Below are 16,713 nucleotides of genomic sequence, written 5' to 3' on the forward strand. Positions count from 1 at the left end.
TAATAGTTGACAGCTGGTAGTATAACTAGAATAGTGCAAAATGAAACTAATCCCACATAACACCACTAAAATGCAAATATTGCCCAGATTAAGCACTTTTAAGATCAGCCGAATCTCATGAGTGCTTTATTTTGGCGAGCCAACAGGGAACAATACTACATTAAGGCGGCACTCCTATATATATCTAGACTGCAATCCCAAACTCATTTACTAGGAAATAAGCCCCATTAAACTCAATGGGACTTATCTTTGTAGACTTTACAGGATTGCATTGAAGATTACCTGGTAAAAAAACTCCACCTAACACTGAGACTTGCTTTAAAGTAAAGATGCATGTTTTATTTATACTTGCAGGGGAGAAAGTTACATTCAACTTAGAGTCAAACTAGATATGACTTTTATCAAATAGCTTTCATTACACCTTCACTGTATTGTCTTTAGTTCATGCTAAAAAAAAATTGTGCGAGTGTGTGTGTGTGTGCCAGCCAGCCTACCCAGGCAAGGAATTTTAGCAGCCATGTAATTTTAGCATACAATTTATGAGCACCCTTTGGGTTCGGTCAGTCAGCCAGTTACAAATCCACTGAGTGGTAGCATAGTCAAGACCGCATTTTACCAGCTTCTTTACAAGAATATCATGGGGCACCTTGTCAAATGCCTTGCTGAAATCAAGGTAGGCTACATCCACTGCATTCCCTTCATCTACCAGGCTTGTAATTCTGTCAAAAAACGAGATCAGGTTAGTCTGACATGACTTATTTTTCAGAAATCCATGCTGACTATTGGTGATCACAGCATTCCTTTCTAGGTGCTCACAGACTGTTTGCTTAATGATCTGCTCCAGAATCTTCCCTGGTATTGATGTCAGACTGACTGGGCGGTAATTATTTGGGTCCTCTCTTTCCCCCTTTTTGAAAATAGGGACAACATTTGCCCTCCTCCAGTCTGCTGGGTCTTTGCCTGTTCTCCAGGAAGCTGTGCATGTGTTTAAAAAAGGGGAATGTTAACTCTGCTGATTTTGTTGAACTTGTAAAGACAAGTTGGGATAGGATATCTTAGACAATATATCCTCCCCCGCATCCCTAAACATTCCCACAGAAATGATATGTGATGATTCAGTTTCCTTATTTAATTTCATTTAATGAAAGAAATAATAGTAGTGTACTACTCTTTAAAATTGTCTGTAAATTATTTGTTTTATGTGCAACAGGTAGGATTTCCATGAATGGAAATTTAGTCTGTTTATTCATGGAATACAGTGATACCTCGCAAGACGAAATTAATTCGTTCTGCGAGTTTTTTCGTCTTGCGAATTTTTCATCTTGCGAAGCACGGATTCCCATAGGAATGCATTGAAAAGAAAGAAAGAAAAGAGAGAGCAAGAGAGCGATAGCAAGCAATTTTCCATAATATAATGGATTTTTGTATGTTATTTTCACTCACACAGTTATTTTAATGCAGTTTTCCCCGTTATATACATTTTTCAGACACTGGTTGTAAAAGTGTGTTACAAAATTCAAGTAAGTGCAAAATTTGAAAGATAGCTGTTTTTCAGTTCACATAAGCGCAGATTTCATACATTCGCCTTTAAATGTATGTTGCATTTCTCCTCCATCCCGTGTGTGTGTGTGTGTGTGTGTGTGTGTGTGTACACAATTGCAATCAGGTTCTCACAGAGGTAAAGGATTAATCCCCACCTCCCACAATGCCATGCATGGTCGCTAGCTCTTAATCAGAAAACAACAACACAACTGCAAAGAATGTGATATGTCACATGCAAAATACCCACACAGTAAAGATAGGAGCCATACCTCAGTACTATACTCGGGAGAGTGAGAACCTGTGGCCAGTTATTAGCATGGTTAATGAACAGGGAGATTGGGAGTTGTAAAGGATCATACATTACCCATCCTTGAGAAATGAGATAATATTCACTTTCTTTAATATGCTATCTATGTTTTACACACACACACCCCAGAAACTGAATAAAGCCTACCATGTTAATGAAACACATTTTAAACACACACACACACACACACACACACACACACACACACACACAGTAAAGAAATAATTTGGAAGGCACACTGCCCCAAATATTGCTGAAGTCATCTTGGCCAGCCATGGTAGTGAATTATGAAATGGCAGTCAGTGCTGCATTCAGAGCCCAGCCCTAGTGCCAGTCAGAATGGAAGGTGGTAGAGTAAGGGGGAGGGAAAATGTATTGCAGGCTAGTGCAGTGGAGTTGCCTGGACTGGGCCCATTCCTAGCAGCAGAGTCTGCTGAGGATCCTGCTGAACCAGCCCAGCCCAGCCCCTCCCCACCTTTAAAATGCTACAACCAGCAGGGATGTCACTGGTGGTCATTTCCATCTACCATTTGAATAAGAGTGTTGGGATGTTCCTTCCCAGCTGGGCTTCTTCCATGCTATCTGAACTGCCTCCAGCACAGCAGAGTAGGGGCTAGGCTCACTCTGGTAATCCTAGAAGAACTGTTGAAGCAAATGTTTTGCAAATGAAACAATCCCCAGCAGGTGCCCTGTGCGAGGCAAACATTTGGTGCCCCCTCTGACGGCGCAATGGCACTTTTCCCCCTGGTGCCGTTGGGGCCGCCCTCACTTAAATATAGTGCACCCACCTCACAGAACACCAATTCCACAAATTCCTACAAACTACCCCAAATTATCTTGTGGGGGATTTGTGTGAGAGAAAACCTAAAAAATTGGAGTCTCCAGCACCTCGTAGCAATCGTCACAACTTTTGTGGTATTGGTGGGTATTGGAAAAATGTGTTGTGTTGTCGAAGAGCTAGGTGTGGCCATCGCCTATGCCTTCAATTTTTTGGGTATTCCGTTAAAGGAATCTGGCGGTCGTGTATTCTGTCCGATGCCTGCTTGGCGGGAGGCCATGGCACGACCCTCGGTGACATCAGGGGAGAGCCTATAGTTGGATTAGCATCAACAGGCTCCACCTACTGGTGAATAAACCCTCCTTGTTTTAGACATCCAATGCCTAAGCCAATACCTTTTCACTGCTGTAACCAATAAAGTTGTGGCCTTTTCTTGCCCATTAACCTTATATCACATGTCCTTGTGTATTCATTCCACATTGCGGGGGTCGGGTCCTCGAACCACAATACTTTGGTTCTTACACACCCCTTAGACAACCCTACTCCTGAGGTACTCCAAGTAACAGACCCAAGGGATCTCCACACCCCTCATAACTGGTTTGAGAGTCTTCTCTTTTTGTAGAAGAATCTCTCCCTTCCTGACTGGAATGAGTCCTAAGTAGACTTTATTTTCACAGCTTTTACTTCTCCTGGCTCAGCCTCAGCCTCCCAGTTAATTCCTGGTTTATTACTCTTACAGGACACCACACACTGTCCTTTACACTAAGCTCAGAGACTCTTTTCTCTAGCTTCTGATATTTTCCTCACAGTGGATGTTTCTACCCAGAACCAACTCTCTCTCCTCTCACTCCCTAGCTCCCAACCTGACTCCTAACCTATCTCCCAACCTCTGTCCCAACCAACCATCTCTCAAGATCCTCTCCTTTTCAACTCCCTCTCCTGGAACCCTGGCCAATCAGAGGCTGCAATTTATTACCTGATTGCTGGCAGGGAAAATGAAAAAGAAAATACTTGTAGACCCAACCTGCCCAGCAAAACAAACTTTTCCGTCACACCCCTGCCTCTCACCTTCCATTCTGCTCAATTCACCACGTCATAGTTGTGACGCCCTGTGTCGCCCCCCTAGGCTCAGCGCCCAGTGCAGCAGAACCGGTCACACTGCCTTAAATCCACCTCTGTCCTCAGTTTTAATTGTAGATATCCACTTGAGAACATAATTCTTCAGCAGCTCTTAAAGCGTTTATGTGATTTCTCGATTGCTGATTGATTTGTTAATTATTGATGAAAAGGGTTTTTTTTCTAGTTGGAAATATTTATTTCATTAACTTAACAGATTTCATTCAATTTATATTGTATTTTTGTGTGCACGTATCTTACTTCTCGGGAAGGATGACACTGTGATAACATTTGCAATGACACTGAAGTGCCAAACAAGAAAAGGTTTGAGGGGAAAATGGGCAAGCTGAATAGGTAAGAAAATTTTGAAGGCTTGTCCTTGAAATAATCTTCTAGGTATTGTGTTGCCCATTCTGGGGTCGTTTTGGCTCTCTTCCCTAGAATTCAGGGCAAATTATTTGTAATTATTGGTACTAAGGCCCAAGAGGTGGAAGTCAGGAAGTGGGAGTTTGTGGGGGTGGAAAAATTACATCTCCACATTACAGATACTTAGAATTGTTCCAAGAAAAGAATAATCTCTGCAGTATGCCGTGTTAAAAAAAGGCCAGAAGTGATTATGTAAGAAAATGGATCCCACTGAATACAGATTAGCAGCATTAACTCTGGCTACACAAAGCAGAGGAGAGATCACAGGGCAGAAGAAGAAAAACCTGCATGCAGAGCTTGTGGGCATACATTAATTAAAGGGTATTATCAATGTGTGTGCTTTAAAAGGACGGAGAAGTGAACATTTTGTGTTTAGCTCTGATTTGGACACTCCTCTGCCAGATAGATCTAGACTCAGTATTATTACAAAAAGGCATTTCAATCAAATATTTCATTTTGAGCCCCAATTTACCAGTCTCCCATACAATTAAATAAATAAATAAAACATTTAAATGTATGATTCTGCATAAAACATTATGGTGGGAGGGGGAGAGAGATAGTAGGCATATAGAAAAAGCAAGATTGCAACAATAGTGCAAGGGATATCCCCCCTCCAAAACACCTAATATCTATCTACCCTTTGGGAGCATTAAAAATAATACCAGGACCACAGATTTGGAACTGCAGAATTCAGCTATGTGGCCCAGCTGCATAAATTAGATCTTCATCAGTTCGCCAGGCTTAGGGTTTCCAACTGGGTCTGCAGCTGTGCCTTTAAACAGCAGCCTGACATGTAGAAATTCAACAGGTGAAGAAGCCCCCCCCCCCAACATTTATCTTCACAGTAGCAAAACCTTCACCAATTGAGTGAAGGTTACAGGACAGGGGAAGGACAATTAGAAAAGTAGTAGAAGTTGTCAGAAAGCTCCCCAGTTATAGAACGAGAGTGGAGGAGGTGAGGGGACAGAAATACAAATGGAAGGAGGAAAATGGAAGATGGATCCCTGTTTGAATTTGTTGTGCAAATCATCCATTTCAAGGTGAAGTCAGCAGCACTGACATTCACACCAACCGAGAGAGAAAGGTTAATCAGAATCAGGGTAGGTACATGGCTTACCTATGAGGAGAAATGCAACCTCTTCCATAAAAAAAAAAAATCTTCAAAATGGTTGTCAAAACCTTAGTGGGCTCAGTGGGATAGGGCTTCAACATCTGCTTTGATCTCAACTTTCAGCCAACACTGTTATTATACCTTTGTGTGAATTGTGTGAAGCACAAGCAATAATAATAATAATAATAATTTTGTCCATGACAGGGAATCCGTTGACACTCAGACTTGAGAATAAAGGCTTGCTAAGTATTTTCCCTCTAGACTTTTCATTTCTTGCTAGTCATCTTGACGTTTTTCACACTCAACAAGGAATAAATCAGACCTGCCCCATCCTCTAAACAATAAGCAGTTTTGATGTGAAGTGGAGAAATGATACTTTTTTACCTCTAAGGATTATAAAGTACAGGCACTGAGAATAAGTCATTCTCATTCAAGCCATGTTCAAGTCTGCAGGCAAACTCAATTGCTCTGTATGAAAACTTCTCTGCCAGACTTTAAAACTGCCAAGATAAACCTACAGCCATGCTGTTCAGAAAAAGGAACATGCCGGAGATGGTGTCTAAAATGAGTCCTGAGCAGAGCCTTGGAAATAACCACATCTGAGCAGCTGCTATTAAAGAAGGGAAGCATGCATTATTGGACATAAAGAAAGATACGCCACAATTTTACTTTTTTGGCAAACAAAAATGGCAAAGCATTTCCTTGGCCAATGTTTCCCCTTTTATTCCATGCTTCCTCCTCCCCCTGAAATCCATTATGTTTCACAAGACATATGACCAAGAAGATTGCATCTGGCAGTTTCCCCTTGACTATGACCACAAATTGCTATCTTATGAATCCACCAAAGACAGCCTCTGCTTTGATATTAAATAAGGCTCTACTGACAGCATGACCAATTATTTCATAAGCTAACAAGGCCGATTCCACCTCCACCCCCCACCCCGACCTGGCCTAAAGTCTCACAGAAAAGAGCTTTGTCAGAAACTGCCAATTCGGGTGCAAATCAGAATTCAAGAGGCATATTAATGGTTCACAGAAAGAGGCAGTTACACTCCACTTAAGCCTTAACTTTGGATCTCAGACCCGTTCCCTGTAGGCTAATAGTGAACTGGTGCAAGACCTGGAAGTAGAGATAGTCATAAGTTGTTACAAGGAATTCAGTGGTTGGCTCAGGATTTAGCCATGTTGACTTCAACTGCTGCACTCTAAGTATGAAGTCTGGACAATCGAGCCCAGTGTATTTATTTTCATTAGAATGTGCTCCCACAAATTATTGTTTCAAAGAGCAGTTTTCTTCTCACTGGAGAGAAAGCATAATGGAGCACAAGAACACAGGATGTAGGAGGATGCTTTATACTAAGCCAGACCATTTGTCTCAATACTGTCTACACGGACTGGCAGCAGCACCTCCAGATTTCTGACAGAATTCTCTGTTAGCTCTACTTGGGGATACCAGCAGTTGAACCAAGGACCTTTTGCCTAAAAAGCAGATGCTCTGGCACAGAGACAAGTCCCTTCCCTCCTTCTCCTGACCCCCCCCCCTTGATCCCTCAAACCCCTTGCTTCTAGCACCTCCCAGCTCATCCCTTCTGCAGACTGCTCTTCAGTGTCCTACCACCACGAACAAGGATCTAAGTCGTAATCTTCTGTGGTCCTCCCTGAGGAATTATTTGGTGGGCAGCTCCCAGCACTCTTCCTCATCCAACCAGTCCCTGATCATGAACCAAAATAATGTGGCTGACCTTGGGTATTCTGCACCTTGACTCTGAATGGTGGTGTCATTTGCTATTATGCCTCAAGCAGCAAAATGTCTTCGGCCATCCCTGTTTAGCCATGCCTTCTTTTAGATATTCCATTGCATTCCTGGAAGGAACTGGAAAGCAATCTCTTGTTTTATTTATATAAGAATTTTCACCCTGCCTTTCTGACATGTACACAAAGCGGCTTAGATCACCATTTCTCAAGAAAACCCCAATATCAAGCCAAAATGCAGAACATGCAGACAATAAGGTCAAGAGCTGGCTCTCAGTGATCAGAAGACCTATGGGTAAAGGTCGGTTACATCAAGGGACCTGCTCAAGTCCTTCATCTTCAACTGTTCTCCAGTTGCCATCTGCCTCCAATGCTGCTGAAGAGGCCCTGAGTGGTGAAGAGGCCATGGAGGTAGAGGTCTCTGAGCAGCAAAAAGTAGCCATGGAGGAAGAAGGGAGAAGAGAGGGTTTTGGCAGAGCAAATTGAAAACCAAAAAGAAAATGAAAACTTAGCAGTTGAGTTGCTAGTACTAGACCCAAGAGCAACTCTAGAATCTGAGGCCTCCATTGGCACTGCTCACAGCTCTGAAAACCTGAACGCTGGTCATGAAAGAGACATGCCGGGCAGAAATTTAGCAATAGAACATAAGAGAACAGAGACAGGCAGGAACAGATAAAATAATCTCTTCAGATGAAACATCAAAGCCAAAAACCACTAAAATAATTAGATGTAAAGAAAATGGAAGTAGAGTCTCTTGGTGATCTTGCCCTCTTTTTAAAATGAGAGACTGAACAACAGAGCAGGGGAAACCCTGGGCTCCATGGGGCACAGTGCTCCATAATTTGGGTGTGGCAAGTGAGAAGGTGCTCACTCTGGTCCCAGTCAAAAGAGCCTTCCCCACAGAGGAGACACAGAAAAGGGCCTCTACCTTGTTCAAGAAAGTGGTCTCTTAGGTATCTTGGACATTTTATGGCTTTAAAAGTCAACACCAACAATCTGAATTCTGCTTGGAAGCCAATAACCCGAAGACTGAGAGGAAGGGGTCTCTGTGTGTCTGTTTTTCTAGTAGGAAGGTGAGTGTCCATCATACCTCATCTCCAAAAGCCAAGATCCCAGTCAGCTTCAACTGCAATAAATGCACCTGTGGTGTTTCCATAGTTACTTGGAGGAGCTGCATAACCCTCAACCGTGACTGATCAAACCAGGAAGTTTCCCAACCACCTTTGCTGTAAGGAAGGTACCCATGATGCATTCATGGCTGCTTGGGGATTTGAGCCTTGCAAGGCTCCCTTCTGAGCAACCACACTACTGCCTTTCCCACAAGTTGGTGCAGGAGGGCTTCTATGGAGGGGTGGGATAGAATATGGACAACCATAATTGTGGGCTTAGCTAGCAGGGCCAGACAAATATCATACAGCTTGATAAAATATGTCTGCGACACATAACAGGCTGAGTAGATTAAAAGCCATAAACTTCTAAGCTTGATATAAAGAGAATCAATGTCCATTGTCAAGTAAGGTTGCTCAAGTAACAGGGACATGCAGTCCATTGTGACATGTTCTCTGCTGGCTGACATGTCAGAGGCCTTTGTGGAGACTAGGGCTTTGTAAGGAGATAGACCTGGAGGGAACTGAAGTGTTAGGGGAGATAGTCATAATCAGTGAGACCAAGGCAGTGAGGCTGAGCTAAACAGTATGTTAGTGAAGAATGTGATCTCTGGAGAACAATGGAGTGAGAGCAAGTTAGTGGCTGGAGGAGCAAGTTAGCGAGTGAGGGGCAGAGTTGAGACAAAACAACATTAAAATGTAACTAGAATTTTGTACTGTGCTTCTAAGATAGTTCAAATGCTTAGCAGGGGATCCTCTCATGCAAGCTATAACGGGCAAAAAAAGGGGGGGTTATCATCAGAACCTATCTAAATGACTCAAGTAAAACAGCTTGCATTTTGCCTTATGGGTATCATTAGAACATGACTCTCAGTTTTGCTGGACTTCTGGACAGGATGTCCTCTGTGAGTTTCAACTCTTTGCTGCTTACACTGCCTTGTGATTTGCCCTCTCCACCTGTGGTCATGGACATTTTTAGTAAACACATTTCTTGCAAGTCAGTTACCTTAATTATTTAAGTGGTATCTACTCAGTTTTGAGAAGATAGTCAAAGAGTCCTACAATGGATGTCCCCTTCTGTGAATGGGGCCTACCAAGCTGTGTTTACAGCAGCCCAAGCAAAGTGAAATGGCTACATCTAGCCATTCTCTACATTCCCCACAATTCCTCAGGGTGATGCTTGACATTGGGGGGCATTTGTGATAAATTAAAATGTGATCTAGAGAGCCTGACATCCTGGAGCTACTCAAGAGTTTGAGGCCAGGAAAAAAAAACAATTTAAGAGACAAGCATCAACAGATGGTTTCACTAAATCTCTCACTACTCAATTTCTTTGTTGCTTCCAAAATTTCAATTCATACCACACATCTCCACTGTTTGTGCACTTCCCGAGTTTGACAAAATGTCTCCCACACACTCACACAATGTGCAGCCTGAGTGGCGCAGTGATGACGGAATGCTGGCATAGCAAAATTCTTGACAGTTTAAATTCAAAAACTGACAGTTTGAAACACATATGCGTCTTTAACTGTCTTTAGTAAGAATGGGAATCTCATATGAAACAAAAATATGGAAACACATTAGTATGTGTTGTTGTTTTTGTAAAAGACCTATAGGCAGAACCACAACAGAGAATGTGCCCAGGTTTAACTTCTGGGTAAGAACAGGCAGAATGATGTGGCAGTGAGGATGAGAAAATGGGGTTTCTGTGAGTGAACTTTGGGTACGAAAGAGAGAACTGAGAGAACAGGATGTTAGACTAGATGGGTCTATGGACTGATCCAGGAATGGCCTGCTTATGTTCCTATGAGCCAAGAGGAACTAGACCCTAATGTATGGACATTAATTCTCTGCCTTTAATCACATCACTAAAATGGATATGCAGTATTATTCGAAAGGATATTTTGGAAGCTACTGAAATCCTTTCTTTCGCCATTGAGCTTTTTCAATAAGTGTGTTATTTTTACACACTGCCCTCCAGTAATTTACTGTGGTGTTCCCCTTCCCTTCCCTTTAGGGATTTGGGATGCAGGGAGGAACACAGGTAAATGTTTTCACAGATTCAGGCAACATATAGAAGAATTACAGAAGCACTGGCTGCTCAGTCATATGCATAAGTTCAGTTAATTAATTCCAAGCAAAGTTCATGATTAATTATCAACAGTTCTTACCTGGAATCCCTGCTGAATCATTCATACATTTATGTAAGATTTGAACAACCTTTACTGATTCACATTGAACCTTGAGGGCTTTTCAAACACTGAGGTCCAGAACATGATCAATCAATGAAGTGGTATGCAATATTGCAACCTTATTTAATGAGACCAAGTTACATTAGTTGATGGGGAGAAAGAGCAAGCTATCAGAAGTGCAGGATGAAAATGATGTGGACTGAAACATTACATAGGGATGGAGAGGTGGGATGCAGTTGCAAGGGGTCAGGGGCCTTTTTCTTCCCAAGGGTAAAATGTCTTTGTCAGGAAGCTTTCAGGGGTCACAAGGTGGACAAGGCAAAAGACATAACATAAGAAGTGCCCTATTGGATCAGGCCAATGGCCCATCTAGTCCAGCATCCTGTTCCCACAGTGGCCACCCAGATGCCTATAGGAAGCCTGCAAGTTGGACATGAGCACAACAGCGCTCTGCCCACCTGCAGTTCCCAGCACCTGGTATTCAGAGGTGTACTGCCTCTGACAGTGAAGAAGAAGAAGAAGAGTTTGGATTTGATATCCCACCTTTCACTCCCTTTAAGGAGTCTCAAAGCGGCTCACAATCTCCTTTCCCTTCCTCCCCCACAACAAACACTCTGTGAGGTGAGTGGGGCTGAGAGACTTCAAAGAAGCGTGACTGGCCCAAGGTCACCCAGCAGCTGCATGTGGAGGAGCGGAGACGCGAACCCGGTTCCCCAGATTACGGGACTACCGCTCTTAACCACTACACCACACTGGCTCAGTAGAGCACAGCCATTGTAGCTAGGAGCTGTCCTCCATGCATCTGTCTAATCCTATTTTAAAGCCACTCAAGTTGGTGGTTATCACTGCCTCCTGTGGGAGTGGGTTCCATAGTTTAACTATGTGCTGTGCAATGCAGCAAAGAACACAGATACAAGTGGACAGAAAAAAATGTTTATGATTCTTATCTTTGTACAGTAGCCTCCACCCCAGCCACACAAAAACCAGAACTTTTTGCACACACAATTGTATCTTTCCATCCTCCATACAAGCAAGAAATGGCATTGTTACAGCTCAATTACACATTCCAGCAGGGGTAATTGCGTACTCCAGGAAGGTGCAGAGCAGGGCTTCTGAGATGTGTGGCCTCAGGAGAGTCCCAAGGGTCAGACATAGAGGCCTAGAGGGCTGCATTTGGCCTACACATCCATGGTTCTGCCATAATGTAACAGGGAAGAAATTAAGATAAAGTCATGACTCCTGTATCTAGTAGTGATCTGGACACCAAAGCAGAAAGACTATATGGGCACCAGTTGGGGAGCTAGGTTTGGGTCAGGGCTCAGAGCTGAGTGCAGAAGATGGAGAGACCATTGCACCTGAAGTGGTTGGACAAGAACTCTCAGAAGAACCTCCCAGATCACCATGGCCTATAAGGACAGATCCTGCACCCTCATGGACACCTTTCCCTGAGCCTGAAGAACCAGGTGCTCACCATCACCCAACACCAGTCTGGTAGCACTGGGATGGGTGGTTCCCATTTCCCCATGATTTCTTCACTCTAAGTTGCTCTCACTGAGTTTCAAATGCATATATGCACTCAGTAAAGATCTAGAAAGCGTTATGAATCAGGCTTACAAATAAGTGCTCTGCCTGCTCTAGCCATCAAAAAGAAAAATAATGTTGTGACAATTAGGAAAGTTGCAGGGAGTAATTCATAAATCATCGTAATAGCTCTGCATAGGCTAATGACGCGTTTTATCTCCAGTAATGTATACAGTGTTGGTTCTCCCAATTCAAGGAGGAAGGTTGTACCAAAGCAAGATGGTTCAGGGTTCGCAAAGTGGCACAGAGAAAACGTAAACAACCTTGGTAAATTAATTATGAATTATGGTGTGCTGCATTTAGAAAGCAATATGAAAATAGTGAATACTTAAGCCCTGACTCTTAATTCTGACTTCATTAATGTTTCTGATTGTTTATTTCTCTTCATAATGAAGAGATTCTTTTAGCAAAGAATAAACAACAATGCTCATAAAAGAATACATCAGCATCTAAAAATAGCTACATTTTTCTAGTGAATACAAGCCATCTCTGTAGAACACAACGGGTTGCCTCTGCTTCTGTCAACATGAGAGTATTTTATTGTCTTTGCAATATAAGCTGGCATGTACTTATACATGACATTGAGACAGGAAGGTCACTGCTTGCTATAAAGCCACAGAGAAAGTCACAGAAGTCAAGACAGGAAGGAAAGCCTCAGAGTCTTAAGGCTGACTTACATGAACAATTCCTGTGCTTCTGCATGTAGCTTGATGGCTGGGATTGTGTACATGTGCTGAAAACAATCACACCATGTTTAGGAAGTGTCAGTTTCCTGTATGGATCTCAGCCCAAGATCAGAACCCCAACACTGCAACGTACAAATACTTTTTAAAAAGTGGGGATATTAGAAATATGTTGAAATACTGTTTGGCAAACCAGACCCAAGATGATGATGATTTATTAACTTTGTATACCGCCATTCATCTGAAGATCACAAGGCAGTTCACATCATAAAAGTACAATATGAGAACACAAAATACATAATAAAACAAAAACAAAACAATAACCCCCCAAGCACATTTAAAAGACCATAGAACCAGCCAAGGGCTTAGTTATAAAGAAACATTTTCACCTGGTGCCAAAAGATATGTAATGAAAGCACTGGGAAAGCCTCCCTTGGGAAAAAAACTTCACAAACAGTGAGCCTCTGGGCCTCTCATGGAAGAAGCAAACAAAAATGGGCCTCAGATGATGATCGCAGGGTCTGAGATGGTTCATATGGGAAGAGGCAATCCTTGAGGTATTGTGGTCTTGAGCAATTTAAGGCTTTCTAGGTAAAAACCAGCACTTTGAATTGGGCAGTAAGACTAGGATTGGTGTAATATGCTCAAACTGTCTTACTTTGGTGAGCAACCTAGCCTCTGAATTCTGCACCAGCCGAAGTTCTAAAACTGACTTCAGAGTATCCCTATGTATAACACATTGCAGTAATCTAACCTCTGGGTTACCAGAGCATAGACAACAGAAGTTCAGCTATCCCTGTCCAGACAGGGGTGCAACTGAGCCACCAGCCAAAGCTGATGGAAGGCATTCTGTGCTACTGAGGCCAACCAAGCCTCAAACGATAGCAAAGGATTCAGAAGTAGCCTCAAACTACATACCCACTACTTCAGAGGGAGTGTAACCTTATCAAAAGCAGGCAACCTCATGTCTATCCAGTTGAGGGAACCACTCACTAACAGTGCTTCTGTCTTATCAGTTTCTTGACTCTCATCCAGTCTATTACTAAGGCAAGATAAGTTCAGCACATCCACTGCCACACCAGCAGATGTAAAAGATAAGAAGAGCTGTATGTCATCAGCACATTTCTGGCAAAGTACTCCAAAACTCCAGATAATTCCATCCAACAGTTTCATTTAGATGTTAAACAGCACAGGATAAAACTGAGGAACCCCACATTGAAGGCTCCATGGGACCGAAGATCACTCCCCAAGCATCACCCTCTGTACAGGACAATCCAGTAAGACCAGAACCATCACAAAGCTGTACCCCCACCCATAATTCAAGGCAACCATTCCAGAAGGCTACTATGGTTGATGGTATCAAAAGTCACCAAGAGGTCAAGAAGAATTTCCCCTGTCCCTCTCCCAGCAGAGGTCAGCATACAGGGCAACCAAAGCAGTTTCTGTGCCAAAACTGGGCCCAAACCCTGACTGAAATGGATCTAGAAAATCAGTTTCCTCCAAGAGGTCCTGGATCTGGTCTGTGACCAGTCATGCAAGAACCATGCCCGAGAAAAAGGAAATTGACAACTGGTTGGTAATTCTTTAGATTTCCCTTCTCTAAAGACCACTGCACAAATATTAGAGACACTGGATCCATTAAAAGGAAAGACAAATTCACTGTCATACTGGCCAAGTTTTCAAAAAGTAAATTAGAAATTCCTTATCAGCATCTCAGACTAAAACATCTAAGTTGTTATTCTCCATTTTTTATGTACAGGGAGATGTATATTTTTAAGGAGCATTAATATCTGCAAATATCACTTGTTGTTTATAATATTATTGTTCCAAAAAAGGCATACCTTATGGCTTCCCCAAATGTGTGTTTTGGCATTTAGCAGCCTTTGGCATTTAGCAGCCTCCCTGGAGATGACTAACAGAAGAACCTATTGGCCTCTGCCATTAGCCTTTTCTGTCCAGAATTCTCCAAGGCCAAGGGGAAGTATCTGTGGCATCAAGAACTTCCTGTACGGGATGCCTCCAAGAAAGTGAGTCACTGGGAAAAATCAATAAGGTCATTGCTGCTACAAATGTTTGGGCACGTAGCCAATTCAGTGCCCTTTTACCACCAAGGGTAAATGGATAATGATGGGTTGGCATAGGCTGAGCAGGAAGGGGAAGTGGAAAGACTGGGTGAAGGCTCCCTCCCATTCTGAGAAGCCAATATTACCTGGGTAAGACACTATAGGTACTTGCAGGTGACCAGTTTATTGAGTAGACAGTGTTAGCTATTTAATGAGTATTTATTCTACTTCGTTTGTGGGGGAGTTAGATGACATTGTTTCCAAGCAAGTGTTATCCCACACGTCAAGTGTATTTTCCTGTCATTTTCCTCACTTCAAAAAATTCAGTTTTGGGAGAAGAGAGTTTGTTGCACATGACCTCCCAATCAACTATGATCGTGAAACATGAATTTTCCAGTATTTGAAATAGCAACTGGAAATAGCAACTGTCTGGAAACATCATTGGTGCCTATTGAACAATACAATTAAGAATCTGTGTGGGGACCCCTGGTTTTCTTGTTTTATCTTCTGCTTTGTTTTTACAATCAAACAGTGTATAAATTCTATGAAATAAATAAAAAAAATACATAAAAAAATAGAAATGCTCCCATGTGGCAGCTCACTGGCATGGCCAAAGCTGTTGTTGTTGTTTAGTCGTTCAGTCGTGTCCGACTCTTCGTGACCCCATGGACCAGAGAACGCCAGGCACCTCTGTCCTCCACTGCCTCCCGCAGTTTGGTCAAACTCATGCTGGTAACCTCGAAAACACTATCCAACCATCTCGTCCTCTGCCGTCCCCTTCTGTCCCCTTCTCCTTGTGCCATGGCCAAAGCACAACTGAATAAATACCCATAGACTAAGCAAAAGAAATTGTCTAGGTGAAAAACAAAAAAAATTCCTTCCAGTAGCACCTTAAAGACCAACTAAGTTAGTTCTTGGTATGAGCTTTCGTGTGCATGCACACTTCTTCAGTGTTTTGACTATGGCAGACCAACACGGCTACCTATCTGTATCTAGGTGAAAAAGAAACACACATTTCTTGTGTTGTGAAATTGCTTCAGGATGCTGCATAGGAAGTGATCCATAAATAATAATAAAATAAAATAAAATAACAATGATGGTGATAATGGTGATGATGTTAGAAAGACAAGCTTTCCTGGCACCTAAAATGGAGTTTTGCCCTATGCCCTTTGAAAATGCAAGCCAATAATGTCAAGCTGACCACACCTTTGCAGCCATAGTCAATGTAAATCACAGGTTAATCTCAGTTCCATATGAGACTAATGGATTTGGGCAAGAACACTTTCTTTTAGTTAAGCAAGTAAATGCTTCACAGGTTTTTCAGCTGAAAGCCCATCTGGGATTGTTTGTGTAAAGAGATGAGATGCGTGGATAGTGCCAAAGATCAATACAGTGAGGAGGGAATTATCCGACAACTAACCAGCATATTGCTATTTTGTGCTTTTTTTTCAAGGGCTGCATATTTGTCTCTGCAGTCTTTGGTGACATTATTTTCTTCAAAAGCCAACTATCTGTAATCTCTGTGATGTAACCTATGTAATTCAGAGATTCATACATGTTGCATATATTATAGTGCACAGTGGGAAGTGGAATAAAAGACTTTCTTGTTCAATTGTGTGATACTGTAAAGACTGGGACATAAAGGAAAAGTAAGCCGTGGTCTTCAGTGTAGCTATGCATGAACCTGCCATAAAACTGGGTCATCACAAGCAGCCCCCGCTTGGCTGACATTTCCTTTTAAAGCACAAACTGAATGTAATACAATAATATGGTGCATGCTATAGAAAGGCATCAAATGCGTTCAGCTAAATTAAGCGTGTGTCCCTCCCCTTTCTTCTCCTAGCAACATGCATCACAATACATACCACCATATTATTAAGTGTGGTGGCAGCCCCATCCCATAGCAAATGTGGTTGCCTTGCCTGGGATCACAGGGGTATATGTGTCAACGTGGTTTCTAAGAAATAAGTGAGAGAACAGTTGGAGGCAGAAATGCTTCTGAATACCACTTCCTGGAAACTATGGGAGGGGAGGGTGCTCTTGTGCTTATGCTCTG

The 16,713-nt window shown here is 42.5% G+C and overlaps 2 long non-coding RNA genes across 3 annotated transcripts in view; one reads left to right on the forward strand and one right to left on the reverse strand.

Moving 5' to 3' along the window:
* LOC310828242 overlaps positions 1 to 9,599 on the reverse strand; it is a 38,382-nt gene extending 28,783 nt beyond the window's left edge. Inside the window, exons 1-2 of the long non-coding RNA XR_014556772.1 lie at positions 9,560 to 9,599; positions 8,856 to 8,905 (exon numbers count right to left, since the gene is read on the reverse strand). This is a non-coding gene — a long non-coding RNA (uncharacterized lncRNA). The remainder of the gene's footprint in view (positions 1 to 8,855; positions 8,906 to 9,559) is intronic.
* Positions 9,600 to 9,610: 11 nt separating this feature from the next.
* LOC310828240 lies at positions 9,611 to 16,500 on the forward strand. Of its 2 annotated transcripts, none has more exons than XR_014556769.1 (4): positions 9,611 to 9,846; positions 12,108 to 12,178; positions 14,489 to 14,621; positions 16,111 to 16,500. It is a non-coding gene; the product is annotated as an uncharacterized lncRNA (long non-coding RNA). The 2 variants fall into 2 exon arrangements; XR_014556770.1 differs by having other exon boundaries at positions 9,617 to 9,795; positions 16,111 to 16,496.
* Positions 16,501 to 16,713: the final 213 nt, after the last annotated feature.

Source organism: Podarcis gaigeae (genome assembly GCF_964106915.1).
Source record: "Podarcis gaigeae genome assembly, chromosome: 12".
Taxonomy (NCBI): Eukaryota; Metazoa; Chordata; class Lepidosauria; order Squamata; family Lacertidae; genus Podarcis; species Podarcis gaigeae.